The 22,111-nt window shown below is 47.5% G+C and overlaps 1 protein-coding gene across 4 annotated transcripts in view; it reads right to left on the reverse strand.

Annotated features, from left to right (window-relative positions):
- The window catches only part of ST3GAL3 (ST3 beta-galactoside alpha-2,3-sialyltransferase 3), a 193,767-nt gene that overhangs the window by 125,542 nt on the left and 46,114 nt on the right, over positions 1 to 22,111 (reverse strand). The gene's annotated exons all lie outside the window — the stretch shown is intronic.

Below are 22,111 nucleotides of genomic sequence, written 5' to 3' on the forward strand. Positions count from 1 at the left end.
TCATTAAAAGAACATGGTACCATTCCACGTGCAGGATACTTTACTTAAAACAAAGAAGGAACAGAATGAAAGGCTGCCCGACAGAGTTTTTGCGCTTGACCATGAAAAACTTCCTCTGTGTACTACTCTGCACTACGAAAGAGGGCACACGCCTCTCGGTCCCCCGCCTGGGAACGGAATCACTGCTGTCACAGACAGTGGCTTTCATCCCTGTCCTTTGGCCAAAGTATTAAGGTGGAAGGCTTGGGAGAAACGGGGAAAAATACACCAGAGGGAACGCGAAGCAGCTTTGGCAAAGCAGCTTTGGGAGACAGTCTGGAGATTCCTCCACAGGTCGCATCCAGGTTTACCAAAATGACTCGGCAATACACACCCAAGGGAAATGGAAATTTTATCACACAACAACTTGAGCATGAATGTTCAAAGAAGAATTATTCCTAAGGGCTGAAAATATGGACGCAACCTAAATGTCCAGCAGCTGGTCGAAGGCTAGAGAGAGCGTGGGGTATCTATGTACACCGGAGTGCTGTTTCAGCTTGGGGGTGTGGGGAATGAAGCTAGTTCATGCTCCAACGCAGATGAATCCTGAGACACGCTAAGTGAAAGCAGCTTACCTGCTCTAAGGTTCCATTCCCACCACTGAGGGGCCCAGGACAGACAAGCCTTTGTAGCCGGAAAGCAGACTGGCTGCTGCCAAGGGCTGGAGAGGGTCAGGAAGTGGAGGTGACTGCAAATGGGACGGGATCTTCCATGGGCTAATGACAACAATGTAAAATTAATCATGGTTGTATGTGCACTGAATATTAGAAACACTGACTTTCAATGCGTGAATATGAAAATTGTTATTTCAAGAAAGTTGTTTCCTTTAGAAGAAAGTGTGGTGGCTGGGAGGATGCGACAGGGAAAGGCAAAGCATGGTTTGCAGAAAGTCCAGTTCAACCCCTGGTGGCACATGGTCAGCAGCACAGAGCCAGGGGCAGACCTTGCGGGCGTAGCCCACACACAAACAGGAAGTGGTAAGCAGGTCGCTCCCTCTCAGGCTGTCTGGGGGCTGCAGGGACAAGTCACTTTTTCCCCTGACCCCTTGAAAAACAGAGGGGGCTTCACTGTTCTCCCTTTCATCTGGGAAAAAGATGCATTTGATAAGGTGTCATTAAAAGAACATTCAAATGGCCATGAGAGAGGATGGGATCGGGAGGCTGTCGTGATTTATGGCTCAGTACTGCACTGAAGAGAAAATAGGGCCAGAGCGATAGTACAGCAGGTCGGGCATCTGCCTTGCACCCAATTGATCTGGCATCCCATGTGGTCCCCAGGTACCACCAGCAGGAGTAATTCTTGAGTGCAGTGTCAGGAGTAAGTCCTTAACATAGCTGCATAGCCTGGTATGGGGAGAGGGAGAGAGGGAAAGAGGGAGAGCGGGTAAGAGAATGAGAGAGGGAGAGAGAGAGAGAGAGAGAGAGAGAGAGAGAGAGAGAGAGAGAGAGAGAGAGAGAGAGAGAGAGAATTTGCTTTCTTTGAAATTTTTTTCATTGGGGGGTTGGAAAGATAGTACAGCTGGAAGTAGGGCAAGGTGTTTGCCTTGCCCACAGCTGATACCACGGTTTGATCCCCAGAACCTCACGTGGTCTCCCTGAGTAGCACAACCCACCTCTCCCCACTGCAGAAACGGTTCCTTCTGGACCAGGGATGTGGTTCAGTGGCAGAGGGAGAGCTCTTACCTTGCATGAGGGAAGTTCTGGGCCAACACCTCACCAAGCCACTAGGAGGCCTGAACGCCGTAAAGCAGATTCACTTTGGGTTTCTGTTCTAGGTTTTCTGAATCTTTATTGGTGATTCTTTTTTTCAATATTTAATTTAGGGGTTGGAGCGATAGCACAGCGGGTAGGGCGTTTGCCTTGCACTCGGCCGACCCAGGTTTGATTCCTCCGTCCCTCTCGGAGAGCCCAGCAAGCTACCTAGAGTATCCTGCCCCCACAGCAGAGCCTGGCAAGCTCCCCATGGCGTATTCGATATGCCAAAAACAGTAACAACAAGTCTCACAATGGAGACATTACTGGTGCCCGCTCGAGCAAATCAATGAACAACGGAACAACAGTGCTATTTAATTTAGGGCCAGGTGAGAGCAAAGAGTGTTTCACCTAATCTTTGCCTTAGAAGTCTCCTTCAGCATCCTTCAAGCAGATGTTGCAAGGGAGAGGGTTTTATGTTTAGCCCGCAAGTGTGTGAAGAATGCTGAATTTGTTAACATTTATAAGTCAGGAGATTTCACAAAATGGGGGAAGATGGGGAGAGTTCCAAGACAGGAATGCGTCTTTGCCCAGTAAGGATAACACTGTCTTTGTAAACTGCGATCCAAAGTCTTCCAGGGGACAGAGGTAACACAACGGGTCAGGCCCTTACCTTACACAAGGCTGACCCGGGCTCACCCCCCCGGCTCACTCTCCTGAACACAGAGTAAGCCCTGAGCACAGCCGATGTGGCCGAAAGACAAAAGGTAGTGTGAAGGCAGCCCGTTCTCACTCGAAAACTAGGGAGGAGACTCAAGAACCAGGCAGGCAGGGCTGGGTCTAACCAGAGACGGCAGAGGACGGGAGGAGGAAGGGGTCCTCTTAGCCCCTCTCGTGGCAATCCTCCCTTACTCTGGAACACTGACCAACAGGCTGGAACTGATTGTTGACTTGTGCTTAGTGCCTCAATTAACAATGTCACGACACTTAACTGTGCTTTCAAAATACTCCTTAGAACAGTCCGTAACACACAGCAGATAGTCAATACACACTTGGTGAACAGTGAACAAATGACCAAGTGATGCTAAGAGGAATGTGGAAATAGATCATTTTTAGGAAACACAAATCTTAGTACTCCCCCCCGTTTTTTTAACTGTAAAAGACCAAATTCTGTATGAAGTTACTACAGATTTTAAGAAGTCTGCCTTTAACAGTATCCACAAGAGACGCTTGCCTCCACCTCCATCACAGAGAGGAATACTCTGCTCCTTTATGTGGGACTCTCTCAGTGGCCTTTACTCTTCTGTCTCTCTCTTCATCGGAAAAACTCCGACTCTAACTCTGCCAGTAGGGGAGTGGCCCAAACAGCACCTGCACACTTAGCCAGGTGTGGGTTTCTGGGACATTCCCTGAAAAACTCTACACAAAAAAATGGGACAGAGAACAGTCTCCATTATTATTAAAATACACTAGGACTGGAGCGATAGCACAGCGGGTAGGGCATTTGCCTCGCATGCGGCCGACCCGGGTTCGATTCCTCCGTCCCTCTCGGAGAGCCCACAAGCTACCGAGAGTATCCTGCCTGCATGGCAGAGCTGGCAAGCTCCCCATGGCGTATTCAATATGCCAAAAACAGTAACAAGTCTCACACTGGAGATGTTACTGGTGCCCGCTCGAGCAAATCGATGAACAATGGGACAACAATACTACATACTAGAACGTGAGGCTGGGGAGACAGTACAGTGGATAGGGCACTTGTTTTGCACTAACTGACCTAGGTTCAATCCCCTGCATCCTATATAGTTCCCGGAAGCCTCCTGGGAGTAATTCCTAAATGTAGAGCCAAGAGTAAACCCTGAGTACTGCTGGGAGTGGACCAAAAACCAAAATAACTAAATTGTACTAGAAGGTATACAGGATGAAGAAATTAAAAATATCAAAAGAAAATGCAAGTTAGAACTGAAATCACAACTACTAACATTGTTTTATATGTGAATAGTAGGAATTCAATAACATGATATACAGCCCCTATTCAAATGTACTGGCTGCCCTAAGCTCTTAAAGTCTTTTCCCCATGCATCTGGGTTCCCACCCAAGTTTACCCATGGCACTCAGATCTTTCTCCTTTTTAAAGCAAGAACAGCCCACTTCCCACTGGAATGGGGTGGCACCAGCCCAGCTTCTAGCCCACCCCTGCCGCCAGAAGTCATGCCCCCAACCCGCCCTTGGCGCCGTCTTGCCACAGCAGCCAGCAGTGAAGAATCCAGGCCGGCAGGCACCGCAAGCTGGAGATTTCTCCAGGCCCCAGACCGGGTCAACAACACCGGGGTGCCAGATGGAGAAGGTGCAGCGTCCCCGCCTCCTCCAGATGGAGTCCCGGCGACACTGAGCTTCTACTAACATGGCTTTGGTATGTGGGACTGGGATATCTCTCCAAACCATGCAGCCCCATATGTGGCCGCACAACCTTCTCTGATATACAAAAAATTCGCTCAGGAATGGCTCTGCCACCCCTGACCGTCCATTATCCCAGAGACACACAAACCAATCTCGGAATGCAGCAGCTGATGGCAGATATACCTCTGGACTTAATGTCAGAATCCCAAAACTGGGCGGCCGCTTTTGCAACCGTGCAACATCATATGCTCTTTGTTATCGACAATAGAAAACATACGATCTAATGATGGCATTCCGACAGGTCTGACTGTTGGGGGAAAAACTCCAAATAATGATAGTGAGTTTTCTGTCGAAAAAAAAAAATTTTTTTTTTTTTTTTTTGCTTTTTGGGTCACACCTAGAGATGCAAAGGGGTTACTCCTGGCTCTGCACTCAGGAATCACCCCTGGCGGTGCTCAGAGGACCATATGGGATGCTGGGAATCGAACCCGGGTTGGCTGCATGCAAGGCAAACGCCCTACCCGCTGTGCTATCACTCCAGCCCCTCTGTCGAAAATTGAATGTAATCAAAGTAAGGAGAGAGTAAAGTGAAAAGCATCTGCCACACAGGCAGAGGGGGAGTGGGAGGGGAGGTATGCTGGGGTTCTTGGTGGTGGAACATGTGCACTGGTGAAGGGATGGGTGTTTGAGCATTGTATGACTGAGACTTGATCCTAAAAGCCCTGTAACTGTTCTCACGGTGACTCAATTAAAAAAATAAACAAATTATTTTAAAAAAAAAAGAAAAAAGAGCAGCCCACTTCCTCCATTTTTGCTTGTTCACTCTTGTCGCTCTTGTTTCAGGTGTGACAAAGTCAGCTGACTGGCCGGTAGCATATCCTATATGTTGGATCGTCTGACAAGTACTCAATGATTAGATTTAACATTCTTCACACAGAATTGTGATCTGATCTGATGAAAGCATATAATGTCAAACTATCACACTGGTGAGGTTAGATTTGATTCCCTGGCTAAGGTGCTGGCCCTCAGAACACTCCCCCTTGTGATTAGTGAGTCACTGAGCAATTATATGAGAATCAGCATCGGTTTCTTAGTGTGACGACAGTATTGCAGTGAAGTAGGGTAAGTAAAAAAATATCTTTCCTGGACCAAGTTTTTCTGAAAGTTACACCCAACAGTGCTCAAGACTTATCCCTTCCTGACTGTGCTTGGGGATCACTCCTGGCAGGGCTTCAGGTACTATATATATGACGTAAGGTGAGGCAAGTGCCTTACCCACTATACTATCTCTCCAGCCCTGGAAAATATTATAAATAGATAAGAAGAGAAGCTGGAGGGCTGGAGCGATAGCACAGTGGTAGGGCATTTGACTTGCACGCGGTCGACCTGGGTTCGATTCCTCCACCTCTCTCTCTCCATGAGCAAGCTACCGAGAGTATCCCACCCGCATGCCCGAGTCTGGCAAGTTACCCATGGTATATTCGATATGCCAAAAACAATAACAACAAGTCTCCCAATGGAGACATTATTGGTGGCCACTCGAGCAAATCAATGAGCAACGGGATGACAGTGACAGTGACAATGAGAAGCTGGAGAAATCGTACAGTGGGTAGGACATTTTTGCCTTGCACGTGGCTGACCCGGGTTCAAGCCCCTGCATCCCATATGGTTCCCTGGGCAGTGCTAGGAGTAATTCCTGAGCATAGAGCCAGGAGTAACCCGAGTATTGTCAGGTGTGGCCCAAACCACCCCCCCCACCACCACCACCACCAAAAAAAAAAAAAAAGATATAAACTGAAAAATTCAGGAGAAAGCATCAAAACTCTGCAATTTATATTTAAATTAACATGAACAACTCTTTGCTCACAAATTTGACAATCTAGATGAGATTCAAGAAACCTATTCATACTTGAAAGAAACAATTTGCCAAAATTCACAAAAGAAGAAACTGACAATCTGAAAAGGTATTTATTTATCAAGAAATCAAGTCAATAGTTATTAAACTTACAAAACTGAAAGAGTCAGGTCCAGATGGGTTCATAATAAATTCTAACAAAAGTTAAACCAATACTCTATCATCTCTTTCAAAAAAAAGAAGTAAAGGCAGGACTTTCTAACATAGGAGATCAGCATTACCTTAATAACAAAACCAGGTTTATTATCTGGAAACAAGGAAACTACAGGCTGGTAACTCAAAATTACAAATGGAGAGATAGTACAGTGGGTAGAGTGTTTGCCTGGCACACGGCCGACTAGGGTCCAATGCCAGACTTCCCATATGGTCCTCCAAGCCCGCCAGGTGTAATTCCTGAATGCAGAGCCAGGAATAACCCCTGAGCCCCACCAGGTGTGGCCCAAACACAAATAAACAAAAAATACAAATACAAAAAAAGATACAAATACAAAATTTGGAAAAATTTTGTTGAGATGAAAAAAATCCTCAACAAAATACTAGCAAACAATCTAACAATGTATACAAAGAATCACAGACCGCAACAAAGAGGGACTTACCCCAGTTATGCAAGTCTGGATTAACACTCAAGTATCAAGTGATGTACAGCCCACAGGATTAGTACAGTGACTCAGAGCACTGGCCATGCAAGCCTATGGTCATGAGTTCAAATCCCTGTTGTCCCACATGACAGTGATCCAGTGCTGCCTGTCCAGGGTCTCTGGCCTACACGCTGCACCATAGTCAGCACCACAAAGAGGGGCACCACCTCGAGCACATACTGCAGCTAAAAAGAAGAGGTGTCAGCTCAGCACTTCAACCAGGAAGTCCAACCCTTGGTGAGCACATACATAAGCACAGGGGAACCCCGGCAAGCAACCACAAGCCTAGCTGGTGCATCTCAACTAAGCACGCTACCCGGTGAACATGGGTGTGAGCACTGCAACTAGAGAAGTGCCAATCTCCATGAGCACTGCAGGGAGTGTGGGAGCACTACAACCTGGTGTGCAGACCCAGCAAGCACCGTGGCCAGGAGCCTGTGTGACAACCACCATTACCATCAAGAGAAGAAGGGTGCGGGGGGAGGGAATAAATAATCAGTGTAGTCTGTCACATCAAAGAAGACCACACAATCAAATAAACAGGTGCAGAAAAAGCACTGACAAAACCCAACAGTACATCATGCTAAAAATTCTCGGTAAATTAAGAAGAGCCGACCCTCCAAACATACAATGTGTAATAAAAACGTACTGTGATATGGCTTACTGCAGAGACGGAAAGTTTCCCCACAAAGAATATGACAGGATGGGTACCATTAACTAGGTCTTAAGTCCCAGCTAATGCAAAATGACAAAACAAAACAAAACAAACAAAAAACAAAAAACACTCACAGGACAGGAAGAAATAAAACTGTCTTTGATTACAGCTGACATAAATAATTGCCTATGTAGAAGATCCAAAGGAACTGCCTAGAACTAATAACAAATTAGTTATTACAAGGCTGGAGGATGACTAATATACAAAAAATCAAAATTCAATTACATTGTTTTATATATTAGCATTGAAAAGCTGAAATTTAAAATTAAAAAGAAAAGGTAATTTACATTGCATGAGATACTTAAGTAAAGCTGTATATGTAGGGGTGGAGAGACAGGATGGTGGGTAGGGTGCTAGCCTTGCTTGTGGTCAACCCAGGTTTGATCCCTGGCACCCCAAATGGCCCCCTGAGCACACCAGCCATCAGCACCGCTGGAAATGGCCCCAAAATAAACAAACAAAAATGTGTATGTACAGGAAAAATTATGTAACTCTGATGAATAAAACCAAAGAACTAAATAGAGATTCCATGTTCCATAGCAAGACATGATCTACTGAGATCTTCGTTTCTCCCCACTTGATCTACGGATTCACGGCAATCCCATTCAAAATCCCAATCAACAGCCAGATTATTTTGTGGATATCAACAAACTGATTCTCAAGTTTACGTAGAAGACAAAAGTCTCCCAATACCCAACACAGACTGCAAAAGAATCAGCCTGGAAGATGGGCATTGGCTGATCTCAAAGCGACTAAATAAAGCTACAGGGTTAAGACACGTTGCAGACCAGGGAGACAGAACCACACACAGACCCTTGAGCACTGCCAGAGATCATTCCTGAGTGAAGAGCCATGAACAGCCCCTGAGCACCACTGGATGTGGCCCAAAGCCCTCTACACCCCACCCGTCCAAGACAGTGTTGTATTGGCAAAAGAATTAGAGAAGTCCAGAAATATACCCATATAAATATCACTGTATCACTGGCATCCCGTTGTTCATCGATTTGCTCGAGTGGGCGTCAGTAACGTCTCCATTTGTCCCAGCCCTGAGATTTTACAGCCTCTCTCCTTACTCATCCTTCCAAACAGTGCTGTACTGGAGGTTCTTTCAGGGTCAGGGAAATGAGACCCATTATTGTTACTGTATTTGGCATATTGAATACGTCACGGGGAGCTTGCCAGGCTCTGCCATATAAATATAATGTTAACTAATACTTTTGTTTGGGGGATAGGCTCCCAAGCAGGGCTCAGGATGCTGGGGGGCAGGGAGGGGTCAACTGAGCTAATGGCCCACTGTGAGGACCCAGACACTCTACGGGCCACCCTGGTTGGGGGTATCATAATGGGGCTGAGTGCAGAGTCAGGAGCAAGCCCTGAGCACATCTGGGTGTGAGCCCCCCCACCTCCCGCCCCCCCCAAAAAAAGTCACAACATACACCTGTCTTAAAAAGAAACTGCAGGGGGTATAGTGCAGCCAGCAGGTCAACCTGTACCTGTGGGGCGAATGCATCAGCAACCTGATGATGCCTTCAGACTTCCAGATACCCCAAAATTGCTGCTGTGCCTTTGGCCAGACCCTAACAACTTGGGGCCAAGTTTAACAAGAATTTAATGGCCAAAAGTTAGGTATGTTGGAGACACACCCATAAACCACCTCCGGCTCAGCTATATAAGCTCATTTATTGGCCTTATTTCAGAGACCCATAAATCTCGCAAGAGATCAAAAGATGCAGTTAGGGCCTGTAGCACAGAGGTAGGCTGGAACCCATGACTGAGAGCCCCAGGCCCACTTGGATCAGGTCTGGGCCTCCTCCCTCCAGGTTCCCAGTTTTCCAGAAGCTTAGCAGTCACACCCACAAACTGCCCCTGGCGCCATGTAATCTCATCAATAGTCAAGACCCAGAGATTATAAACTAAAGCTCCTGGAAGAGAGTGCCAGTGAATGCGCCAGGCTATCTTCACCAGGCTATCTTTACCCTGTGCCAGGCTATCTTCACCAGGGAAGCTTGGAGTGGGGAATGTTGAGTTTCCCTCCCCGCCTCAAGCAGAACTCCAGCAGCCGAAAACCTCCAGAACCCAACCACCGCCATGCCCAAGGCCACTCTCCACCTGCTCTGACGAGCCTCACCCAAAATGGGATGAACCTCACCAGAGAGCGGACCAGCAGGAAAACCCAGGTAGGCAGGAACCCGTGACTGAGATCTCCAAGCCTGCTTGGATCAGGACTGGGCCTCCTTCCCCCAGGTCCCCAGTTTCCAGAAGCTTGGCAGTCACACCCACAAACCGCCCCCTGGCACCATGTAATCTCATAGATGGCTAAGACCCAGAAACTATAAACTAAAGCTCCTGCAAGAGAATGACACAGAATTTCCTGGACATTATATTCTATCCATAACTAGCAATAAAAAATAAATCGTCTAGCATTGCCTTTTCAGCAGGTTTTGAGTGGTGGTGAGACTGGTGTTGAAATATAGAATATAACCAAAGTAGAGAGAGAGTATGGGGGAAACTGTCTGCCACACAGGCAGGGGAAGGGTTCCAATGGGAGCTGGGGGGAGAATACTGGGGGTTTTGGTGGTGGAAAATGTGCACTGGTGAAGGGATGGGTGCTTAATGATTATATGAGTGAAGCTCAAACATGAAAGCTTTGTAGCTGTATCTCACGGTGAATCAAAAAAAAGGGAGAAAAATAATAATAAAATAAAGTTAACATTCAGAATAGAATAAAAAAAAGTAATGTGGAGTTCATGCCCAATTCAATCAGCTTAATCAATGGCTGAATAAATAGCAGAACTCCTACATTATTAAAAAAAAAAAAGAAGAAACTGTAAAGACAAATGACCGTGTGGGAGAAACTGATGCATCTGATCAAGAACTGCAACTGCAAATCAAAAGAGACAAGCACAATTCTTTTTTTTTCAATTACTTAAAATTATGTTTTAAATTTTTATTTTAGGCACCAGGATTTACAACGCTGCTAATGACAGGGTTTTATGCATAAGGATAATAACACGTCTTTAACACTCAACAATAAGAACACAGACAACCCAATTAAAATATGGGTCAAAGACCTTAAAAGGCGCCTCACTAAACAAGACACACTGATGGAGAATAAGCAGGAAAAAGCCCTCCCAGCCCCCTGTCCCAGGGAAAGGCAGATCAGAACCATGACAACACCACTGCGTGCCCGTCCAAGTGCCCAGATCTAGGGCTCGGGTGCTAGCAAGAGGCAGAGCACCTGCCGAACCCACAAGAAGTCCTGGTTCCTCAAGGACATCATCGCCCTGGTCCCTGAGCACCGGGTCACCAGGCTCAAGCATCAGCCCCTCAGGCTGAGCATCACCAGGAGTAGCTCCGGGTGCCCAAGCACTGCAGGGGTCGGGGTGGGGGGACTGCTATTAAGAAAAAAAAAAAGCAAAAACCTGAAGCACTGACGATGCCAAACGCTGGCCCTGCAGCTGAGCGGCAGGGAGTCTCCCCCACAGCTGCTCCCGGAAGCACGGAACTGTCTTACTGAGCAAGCCAGCTCTCGTGCTTCTTGGTTTTCATCCGAAGGAACTGAAAACATGGAATCCACACCAGAAAACCGCTTGTGGATGCATGCAGCAATTGTATTCGTAACTGCTCAAACCTGGGAGCAACCAAGATGTCCTGTGTGTGAATGGATGAACACACTGTAGGAAGACAAAGGAATATTGTTCAATGACTTAAAAAAAAAAAAGGCAGGGAGAGGGTGGCGATAGATACATGGAAAGGAAGCTCAAGTGTATTTTGCGTGGAGAAGGAAGCCCACTAAAAAAGGCCGGGAACTATGTGATCCCTGCTATATGACATCCTGAAAAAAGTGTAACTATGGAAACAGAAAGATCAGTGGTTGCCAGGGTTTAGTGGGCAGGAAGGGATGAGGAATGGGTGGAGATGAAACTGTTCTGTGTGGTAGTGTGTTACCCAGAGTTATATGTGACTCCCAGAGTGAGGCCTAAAGCAAACTAAGGATTTTAGATGCTAAGATGGGTCCTTGCAGGCTCATCAGGGATCACCACCATGTATTCATCTGGGGAAGGCAGGCTGATAATGACAAGGCTATACATGGGGAGGAGGCGATGTTCATTTGTGGAAAATGTCTGTATTTTTCCCTCAATTGTTGCTCTACAAAAAAGTGGGCCGGAGCGATAGTCCAGCAGGTACGGTGTTTACCATGCATGCAGCTGACCCGGGTCGAGTCCTCAGCATCCCACACGGTCCAACACGCACTGCCAGGAGTAATTCCTGAGTTCAGAGTCAAGAGTTACCCCTGAGTGTTGCTGGATGTGGCCCCAAAAAACAAATAAATAAAAAGTCTTGGCCCAGGGATAGGGCTTATGCTTTGCAGAGCTTATGCCTTGCATGTGTGCATGTGTGGGGCCAAGAACACAAAAACAGGGGCTAGAGAGACAGTACACTGGGTAAGGCATGTACTAACTTACATACGGCTGGCCCAAGTTTGATCCCTGGCATCCCATGCCGTCAGTCCCCTGAGCACCACTGGGAGAGATTCCTGAGTGCAGAGCCAGAAGCAACCCCTACAATAGCCAGGTGTGGTCCAAAACAAGACAAAATATTAATTTATTATTATTTTTTTTTGCTTTTTGGGTCACACCCGGCGATGCACAGGGGTTACTCCTGGCTTTACACTCAGGAATTACTCCCGGCGGTGCTCAGGGGACCATATGGGATGCTGGGAATCGAACCCGGGTCGGCCGAGTGCAAGGCAAACGCCCTACCCGCTGTGCTATTGCTCCAGCCCCTCCCCTTTCTTTTTTTTTTTTTTTGCTTTTTGGATCACACCCAGCGATGCTCAGGGGTTACTCCTGGCTTTGCACTCAGGAATTACTCCTGGTAGTGCTTGGGGGACCATATGGGATGCCGGGGATTGAACCCGGGTTGGCCGCATGCAAGGCAAACACCCTACCCGCTGTGCTATCGCTCCGGCCCCCAAAATATTAATTGAAAAGATATTTGCACACCTCCATTGATTTGCTGCAGGACAATTTACAATGGGCAAGATCTGGAAACGGCAGCAGCTGAGTGAATAAAGGAATTGTGGTCTAGACACACAATGAATACTACCTAGCTATGAGATGAGATGGAATTCTGCAGTTTGCTGCAACCTGTATGGAACTGGACGGTCTCGTGCTAAGCAACTGGGTCAGGAGGACAAATAGCCCAGGATCTCACTCCTTTGTGTAGCAAAAAGAAACAAAGATTGGGAACAGACAACAGCCAATAAAAACAAGCCTTGATAGGAAACCGGCCTCACATGCTGGGGGAAAAGGCAGCAGAGACAGAGAAAGGAACACCTAGTAGAGGATGTTGGGAGGACCCACTCGGGTTGAAAGCTGCGTGCCGAAAGTAGACTACAGACCGAACATGAAAGCCACTCAATACCTCTATTGCAAACTACAACACCCAACAGGAGAGAGAACAAAAGGGAATGAATGCCCTGCCTCACACAGGCAGGGTGGGGTGGCAGGGGTTGGGCTGGGGGTGGTGGGAGGGATACTCGGATCATTGGTAGAGGAGAATGGGCACTGGTGGAGGGATGTAAACGAAATGCAAACATGAAAGTTCATAAGTTTGTAACTGGACCTCACGGTGATTCACTAATAAAAATTAAAAAAAAAAAATCAAGCCTTGAGATTCTGCCCACAGAACTGAGTCCCTGAGACGGAGGGGGTGGAGAGGGTATAGGCAGCTGCAAAGGACAATCGGCACCATGGGCGTAGCTTCGGACAGGGGCCCTGTGCCCCAGAAGCAAGACTACCAGTACCTCCGATACTTCTGAAAGTCATGGTAGCTCAGTAACAGAAAACAAATGAAAAGAACCCTCAGAAACTGCATAGTAAGGTTAAAAGATAAAAAACATAACCTCAGTGGTGGGGGGGAGGGAGGGAAACTGCGTGCACAAATAAGGTTAAAAGATAAAAAAAAACATAACCTGGGATGGGGGAGAGGGAGAGAAAAAAACTGTCTGCCACAGGGGAAGACTGATGGGGTAGGTGGCAGGAGAGAAACTGGGGACACTGGTGGGAAATGTGCACAAGCGAAGGGCCAGGTGTGGCTGGAACATTATATGTCTGAAAGCCAATCATGAACAACTTTGCAACTGTGTATCTCACTGTGACTCAATACGAAAAGGGGTGGGCGGCTACGGCCCTGAGGGCCAGAGAGAGAATACAGCAGCTGGGCACTGCCTTGCATGTGGCTGACCGGGTTGGATTCCCAGCATCCCGTAAGGTCCCATGATCCTGTGTGGAGTGATCACTGTGCTCAGAATCCTGAGCTGGGCAATGCTCAGGTGTGGCTCAGAAACAAACAAACATATTAAAACAGAAAATCCTCAGCAACTCGCTTTCAAATAGTACAGGGGGGGAAATGTGCGTATCTCCCTACCTAACTCGAGTGCTAGGACGAGGCTGGGAGAGCGTTAGTGGTGAGCTGTGGAATGGCTGCTCTCTCACCTGCCCGCTGGCGTTTTGCTCAAGCAGAGGCTGTGGGAAACCCGTCAATAAAAACAGGTCTATGGAGGGTGAGGATGGAAGCCTGGAGTCAAGCTAGAGACTGACATTACTTCCGGAGGACACCTTAGATGCCAAAGGAGGCAGAAAAAATCACAGGTCCAACGTCAACACGGAGTCAAAAACATAGCCCCGAGAATCAAAGTGGAGGGAATGACGGTGAGGTGGCCGAGGAAACACTGACCTCTGCAGCCACACACCACACCCATCACACCTCCCTTTCTCACTCCCACTCCCCTGCTTCAGAGCGCTTGCAAAACCTAATTAAGAAATTTTTTAAAAAATTGGGGAGCTGCCCATTTGACCCAGCAATACCACTGCTGGGAATATATCCCAGAGAGGCAAAAAAGTATAATCGAAACAACATCTGCACATGTATGTTCATCGCAGCACTGTTTACAACAGCCAGAATCTGGAAAAAACCCGAATGCCCTAGAACGGATGACTGGTGGCGGAAACTTTGGTACATTTATACAATGGAATACTATGCAGCTGTCAGAAAAAAGGAGGTCATGAATTTTGTATTTAAGTGGATCGGCATGAAAAGTTTCATGCTAAGTGAAATGAGTCAGAAAGAGAGAGACAGACATAGAAAGACTGCACTCATCTATGACATATAGAATAACAGAGTGGGAGACTAACACCCAAGAATTGTAGAAATAAGTACCAGGAAGTTGACTCCATGGCTTGGAGGCTGACCTCACATTCTGGGGAAAGGGCAACTCAGAGAAGGGATCACCAACTATAATGTAGTCGAAGGCCATGTTGGGGAAGGGAGTTGTGGGCTGAATGAGGGCTAGAGACTGAGCACAGTGGTCACTCAACACCTTTATTGCAAACCACAACAGCTAATTAGAGAGAGCGAACAGAAGGGAATGCCCTGCCACAGTGGCAGGGTGGGGTGGGGGGAGATGGGATTGGGGAGGGTGGGAGGGATGCTGGGTTTACTGGTGGTGGAGAATGGGCACTGGTGAAGGGATGGGTTCCCGAACTTTGTATGAGGGAAGCATAAGCACAAAAGTGTATAAATCTGTAAATGTGCCCTCACGGTGATTCACTAATTAAAAATAAAAAAAAATAAATAAAATTTAAAAAATAAAAAAAATTGGGGAGCTGGAGTGATAGCACAGCAGGTAGGGCATTTGTCTTGCATGTGGCAGACCTGGGTTCGATTCCAGCATCCCATATGGTCCCCTGAGCACCACCAGGGGTAATTCCTGAGTGCAGAGGCAGGAGTAACCCCTGAGCATTGCCGGGTGTGACCCAAAAAGCAAAAAAAAAAAAAAAAAAAATTCACTGACATGTGATTTTTTCAAAGGGTTTGAAAATGAAAGCGGTATTGGACAAAGGCTGGGGGAGGGGGTAGTAGAAGAAAGGGGGCCTATTTTGTTTAATTGATTGAACAACTGTACTGAATTAAGATAAAAATCTTTCCTTAAAAAAAAAAATTCCATGGGCTGGCCAGGGACATAGCTTAGGAATAAAGCACATGCTTTGCATATGGGGGTCTGAGTTCAATTCTCAGCACCAATACAAAACAAGAAGTCAAGGGAAACAGGCAAGGGACAAAGAAAGCAAAAGAGAGAATTAAGATCCAAGATAGCACAGGGGTCAGAGCAATAGTACGGTGGATACGGCATTTGCCTTGCATGTGCCTTGCCCTGGGTTCAATCCACAGAATTCCATATGGTCCCCTGAGCACTGCCAGGAGTAATTCCTGAGCTTCGCTGGGCGCTACTCAAAAAGCAAAAACAAAGGGAAAAAAAAAGACAGAGAAAGAAAGAGATAGTACAGTGGGTAGGGCGCTTGCCTTGCTATATGGCTGACCCAGGTTCAATCCCGGGCACCATATATGTTCTCCTGAGCCTGCCAGGAGTGATCCCTGAGCTCAGAAAGTCAGGAGTAAGCCATGAGCACTGCCGGGAGTGGCCCTCCCTCAACCTCCTGCAGAAAAAGACTGAAGAAATGAGTTCAGGGAAGAGCACTTTCTTGAGGTGAAGGGTCCCAGAGCTCAACCCCAGGGCCTCATACCCACAAAGCTTGTGCTCGCCCACTGAGCCACACCCCCAGCAGGAAGGACGGTCACTTCTGACACAAGAGTGCTGGATTGTAGGAAACCCTTACGTCAGCACACACGTGTACACACACATACACTCATGATAAAAGATATAGGGCTTCCTCTGCTGGACATATTTTTTTCAAGCAAGCAGACTTATATTATTCTTCCTTTATTAATCTTTTATTTATTCACTCATTTATTTATTTTTGGAGAAGGGGGTCAAACTCAGCAGTGCTCAGGAGTTATTCCCAGCTCTGTGCTCAGGAGTAACCCCCAGTGATACTCAGGGTACCAGGAATTCAAATCTGGGTCAGCAGGATATAAGGCAAATGTCTTAACTCCTGTACTATCTCTCAGCCCCTATCATCATATTTAACATGTATGATTAATATGGGTACATTAGGTACACTGATCTTATCATTCCAGATTACTAATGCTATAATATGTATGCTGCACTATTAAATTTCTTAATTTTGTAATATCCATACACTGTTGATTATATAACAAGGAAAAAATCTAGGGCTGGAGCAATAGCACAGTGGGTAGGGCATTTGCCTTGCACACAGACAACCTGGGTTTGATCCTTAGCATCTCATATGGTCCCAGAGCCTGCCAAGAGTGACTCCTGAGTGCGGGGCCAGGAGGAACCCCTGAGCACTGCTGGGTGTGAATCCCCCCGCCCCACAAAAAAAAAAATTAAAAAATCTAGTCACGGAGGGCCAGGGCTCAAGAGGCCGGGATGCACAGTTGGCAAGCAGGAACCCCGGATTTAATCCCCGGCACTGTGTGTTCCAATAGTGGGGGGGACCCCTGAGAGGCCCAGGTACTACCCCAAAACAAAACAAAAAACATCAAACACAGGAGAAGGATTTATAGGAAATAAAATTGCCTCATATTGGCTCTGAATATTAAGTGTAAGTATTGATTAAAATGAGGCTCATAAAAAAAATTGTTCCTTGATTGTTTAAGCAGGCACCAGTAATGTCTCCATTGTGAGACTTGATCGACATGCCAAAAAAATTACATACATACATACATACATACATAAATAAATAAATAAAATGAGCCTCTTGGGACCCGAGCAAAAGGACAGTGGGCCGGGCACTTGCTTTGCACTCGGCCAACCTGGGTTCAATCTCTGGCACCCCAAATGGTCCCCCAAGCCCACCAGAAGTGATTCCTGAGAATAGAGCCAGGAGCCAGCCCTGAGCAGCACTGGGTGTGGCCCCTCCAACTAATTAATTTAAATAAGCCTCATTTCACAATGGCTCAGACACAAACAACTTGATGAATCCTGCCTGGTTTCAGAGAGAGAGAGCGGCGAGTGAGCGCGTGCACTACCCGCAGAGGCCTGGGTTCCACCCCCAGCACCGTCTCCCAAGCCCCCCGGGTGGCCCCGGAGCATGGAGCCGAGATTAGTACCCAGGACACCCTGGGTATGTTCCCCCCTAAAAAATGATCATTTCTGAATTCTGGTCTAATTTTTCAGATCATTGAATAGAAGTGATTTCCAAAAAGATGAAATTCAAACCATCTGATTTGCTTAGCTTAAGCATAAATAATAGATTTCAAGAACCTATTTTTAAAGTACTGGGGGAAAAGATCTCTTGATTTCATGCTGTTTTTTTTTTTTTTGGGGGGGGGGAGTGCCAAACCCAGCAGGGCTCGGGGCTTACTCCTGGCTCGGTACAGAGGGATCACTCTGCCAGGGCCCAGGGGACCACGTGGGATTCGAGGTCCGAGTGTCGGGCGTGTGCATGGCAAATGCCTTACCCGCTGAACCTCTAATTTCATGTTTTCTAAGGAAGATGGTTTATTAAGGTTATATTCCAAATATCCATGTTCTGGATGCAAAAACGTACTCACAGTGTTTATGAAGATGTAAATAAGAGAGTCCACTTCCTGCCCACAGGGAAAGCAAGTGGAGAGAGTTATGGATGGCAATGTCAGAACGAGGAGGGGAACTGGTGGGGGAGGAAAGAATTCGCCACCAGAAATCACCGCGCGAGCGAAGAGCGCAGGAAGGAGAGGAGGGAAAGGAACTTTGTCTCTGCGGGAGACAAAGCTGCAAAGATGGTGGCGACCAGGGCATGGACAGCTCTGAAGACCATGAAAGGAAGTTTTGGACACTTCCCGCCAGAGACCAGGGCTCAGCTCTCTCTTCCAGCTCGGAGATTAAACTTCAGTTGATTTAATATTTCAGGCACTTGGCAGCGTATCTGGCATGAAGCAGGAATTCAAAGATGTTTGCTAAATTAATTTCTTCTCCCTTCTGAGTGAGGAGGAGCAAGGAAAGATTTTATCAGATGCCTTGTTTGTAGAATGAACCATCGGGCAATAACTGTCCGAGTCATTTCCATCCCTTGTCTCACTTCCAGGATCATGTTCTTCTCTGTCACTAATAAATGTGGTCCGTAATCAGGACATACCTTTTCTTTCCGTTTCTGTCCCCAGTTCAACCTCAGCAAATCATAACGAATGTGCGCCTCCCTCCCTATGTCAATACTGAGAAAATCTGCTGTGTTCACGCATGCTTGTTCATCTCCGCACATGGCTGAGTTCAGAGGCCCAATAGGGCAGCGTCCCTCTGGCCCTTCCCTTCGCAATTCTCTCTCTCCCCAATTCTCTCTCTCTCTCTTTCTCCCTCCCTCCCTCCCTCCCTCCCTCTCTCTCTCTTTCCTTCCCTCTCTCTCCCTCCCTCCCTCCCTCTCTTTCTCCCTCCCTCCCTCTCTCTCTCCCTCCCTTCCACCCAGTGAAGCCCAGGGCTCTGCCCTCACCCACCAATCATTCTTGGTGGGTGGGCTCGGGGCACCATACAGAGTACTGCGGATTGAACGGATTGAACCTGAGTCGGCTGCTTGCAAGACAAGTGCCCTACCCATTGTACTATTGCTCCAGCCCCTCTCTCCTAAGTCTTGTCGTCCCATCTACACTGACTCTGACTAAAGATTCTATGATCACCCAAACCGTGCTTCGAGGAATATATTTCCACTTCAAGAATCTTTTAAAGTTATCATTCATGTATTCCCTGGAGTGAAAGATTAAAATCTCAGGCCCCACACTGGATGCTGAGTTACTCAGTGCAACTTTAGACTGTTTGCCAGACTTTACTCTAACTCAAAGACCTGCTAGATGGATAAGAATGAGACAAAAATGCATTGAGTACCATGGGCTCTTAATACCTAAATGTGAGCTTGAACTTGCCTTTGACTGTGGGGATGAATTTCTGCAAACACAGCGTGCTTCTTTTTCCTTGGGGAGCTCCCGTGACTCGTGACTGCATGAGCTTTTAGAGAGAAGTGGCGATTTGGATGAAGTTAAACCCGTGAGAGCCTCTAGTCCAGGGGTCTCACAGCCCAGGACTCACTGAAGGGAGTCGGGCCCCTTCCTTTGTCCAAATCCTTCCAGTCTTCCCTTCTCACCAGGAAACTTGTGCTCAATATAAGAATTAAATACATGGCCAAGTCACAGCAAGACTTCCTACGTTCCTCTTAAAGCCAGGCCCTTGCCTGCACCCTCTGCCCTCCAGCCCCTCCCAGGTCAGAGTCGGCCCTGCTACGGCCCCCCACCCCCGCCCCCAAACAAACTGGGAACATCTTTGTCTTATTTCTCACCTGAGAGGAAAACATACAAATTTCTCCATGAAACAAGCTGTTGGCTGCAGCGTTTCTGTGACTACAGACCTTTTTTAACTTTTTCTTTTGGTGCCCCCCCACCGCCGTGTATCCCCTTCACTGCTGTTGCCATGGAGATAGGGGCCCCACACAGGACCCCACACAGTTCATGGTGCTCCAGCGAACATGGCAGTGCAGGCACACAGGTCAGGGGCACTGCCTCGCTGTGGCACTCACCACTTCTCAGCTGTGACACTTGCCGAGGGACACACCCGTTCTGTGGTGCTCATGCACACACCTGACTGTGGTGGCACCAAGATGACGGGCAGCACAGGTGATCACAGAGAGTGGAGCTGCCAGGATCACACCTGGCGCGCGTGGAACACCAGAGGTTTGAACTCGTAACCATACGCAGGGCAGGGCAGGTGCCGAGTCCACCGGGCTACTGCGACTCCTCGTTTGTGAGGCAGTCCCAGCATGGAACACTGAATCTTGTGCAGTGTTTTTGCTGAAACGGTGTTCTGTTATAGTGATTTTTCCTTCTTAATCTACTAGAATCAGTTCACCTTAGCAGTGTGTCCAATTATATTGATGGGTTCTCAGATGTAGCATCAAACATGTATAATGTCCAAATAAACCCAACCAGATCATGATAGATCATCACTTTATATGTTGTGGGATTTGCTAAAATTTTGTTTGGATGGGGCTGGAGTGATAGCACAGCGGGTAGGGCATTTGCCTTGCACGCGGCCAACCCGGGTTTGATTCCCAGCATCCCACATAGTCCCCTGAGCATGGCCAGGGGTAATTCCTGAGTGCAGAGCCAGGAATGACCCCTGAGCATCGCTGGGTGTGACCCAAAAAGCAAAAAAAAAAAAAAAAAAAAATTGTTTGGTATTTTATGCCCATATACCATTTGGGGGGGGGGGGTAGGGGGAATCTGTTGGGTCACACCCAGCAGTGCTCAGGGCTCATTCCTGGCTCTGCGCGCAGGGATTACTCCTGGCAGGGATCAGGGGACCAGAGAAGTTCTTGGGATTAAATCAGGGTTGGCTGCAGGCAAGGCAAGTGCCTTACCCCTGTACTGTATCTCCAATCCCTAACATTCATGTTTTTAAGAGATTTGGCCCAAACTTCCCTTTTTTGAGTTATTTTTGTTGGGTTTTAGCAGGACATCCTAATCTTTAAAAATGAGTAATAGGTATGCCTCTTTTTCATTTCTTGGGAAGTACTTGTACAAGGCTGTTTATTCTTTGAGTCTTTCAGAGAAATTTCCAGAGAAGCGAGAGAGACGGGGGCTTTTCCTCTGTAGAAAGACATGAGATGATTAATTGCACAGAGATTTATCGTTCCTGCAGGTTTTCTGTTGACCGCCGAGTCAGTGGTGGTCAGTTATGTTATTCTGTAAGTTGATCTACTTCAAGAACCCTCAAAGCCATTGACACAGAATTGTCCTTTCACGGAGCCCGAGCCCGTGGCTTCTCCCCTGGCCGTTGCTGCTCTTGGCTGCCCCCGTGCTCCCCTTACGCCGCCACCATCAGTCCAGCCAGCCGCTTGTCAATTGTATTAATCTTTTGAAAGAACAAACTGTTGGCTTTGCTAATCCTCCATCTTGTAAGTTTGTTTTCTTTTTCATTAAATTCTGTTCTTTATTATTGTCTGCTCTCCTTTTTTGCACTTAATCTCCTGCATATTTTCAAACTTCTTGGAATACAGGCTTAGCTCACTGATTTCCAGCCTTTGCTTTTTTTTTTTTTTGTCTAATACAATTCTTTATGTCCACGACTTCCCCTCTAAAGCTCAGTTTTGTAGCAGTATACAACTCTGACCTGCAAGTAAAATCATCCACATTAAAAACACCAAGTTTCACTATTACTTTTCCTTTGGCCCAGAAATTATCTGCAAGTTTATTTCTTACAGTCTAAGCCTATAATGACTTTGTAGTTTCTTTTCAGATGGTGATTCCCTAAGTCCACTATGGCTGCAGAGTTTTTTCCTGGATGCGTCGAGTCCTTGGAAACCTGCTGTAGATGCGTGTCCCGGATGGCCCGTGGCTTCCCCGTCCTTTACCCGACAGCCTCCGACCTTCCCGTGACCTGAGCCACACTCGCTCCCTCCCCATGAGCGGGCCAGGCCTTCACGCCGTCTCTGTCCACAACCTCTTCACCGAAATGTCCCTCCCTGCTGCCGGCCTCTGCCGCTCCGGCTCCTTCCACGCCGCTGCTGCCCCACCTGCAGCCGTCTGCACCCTCCACCGTCCCACACATCCCCACTGGGTCCAGTGCTGTGGCCGCTGGTGGCCCTGAACCCCGTTTTCTCCCTTCAGCCTCGCCCAGCTCCCCACCCCGTCCAGCCTCCCTCCCCCCAAGTCTCCAGTGCATCTCCACGTTTCAGTCTTCCTCATGCTCCCGCAGAGGAACGTCCCACCTTCACTCAAGTTCCATGGCCGTGACCCCGGGTCCCGCCTGCGAAGCCCGCCCAGCACC

Source organism: Sorex araneus, chromosome 5 (genome assembly GCF_027595985.1).
Source record: "Sorex araneus isolate mSorAra2 chromosome 5, mSorAra2.pri, whole genome shotgun sequence".
Taxonomy (NCBI): Eukaryota; Metazoa; Chordata; class Mammalia; order Eulipotyphla; family Soricidae; genus Sorex; species Sorex araneus.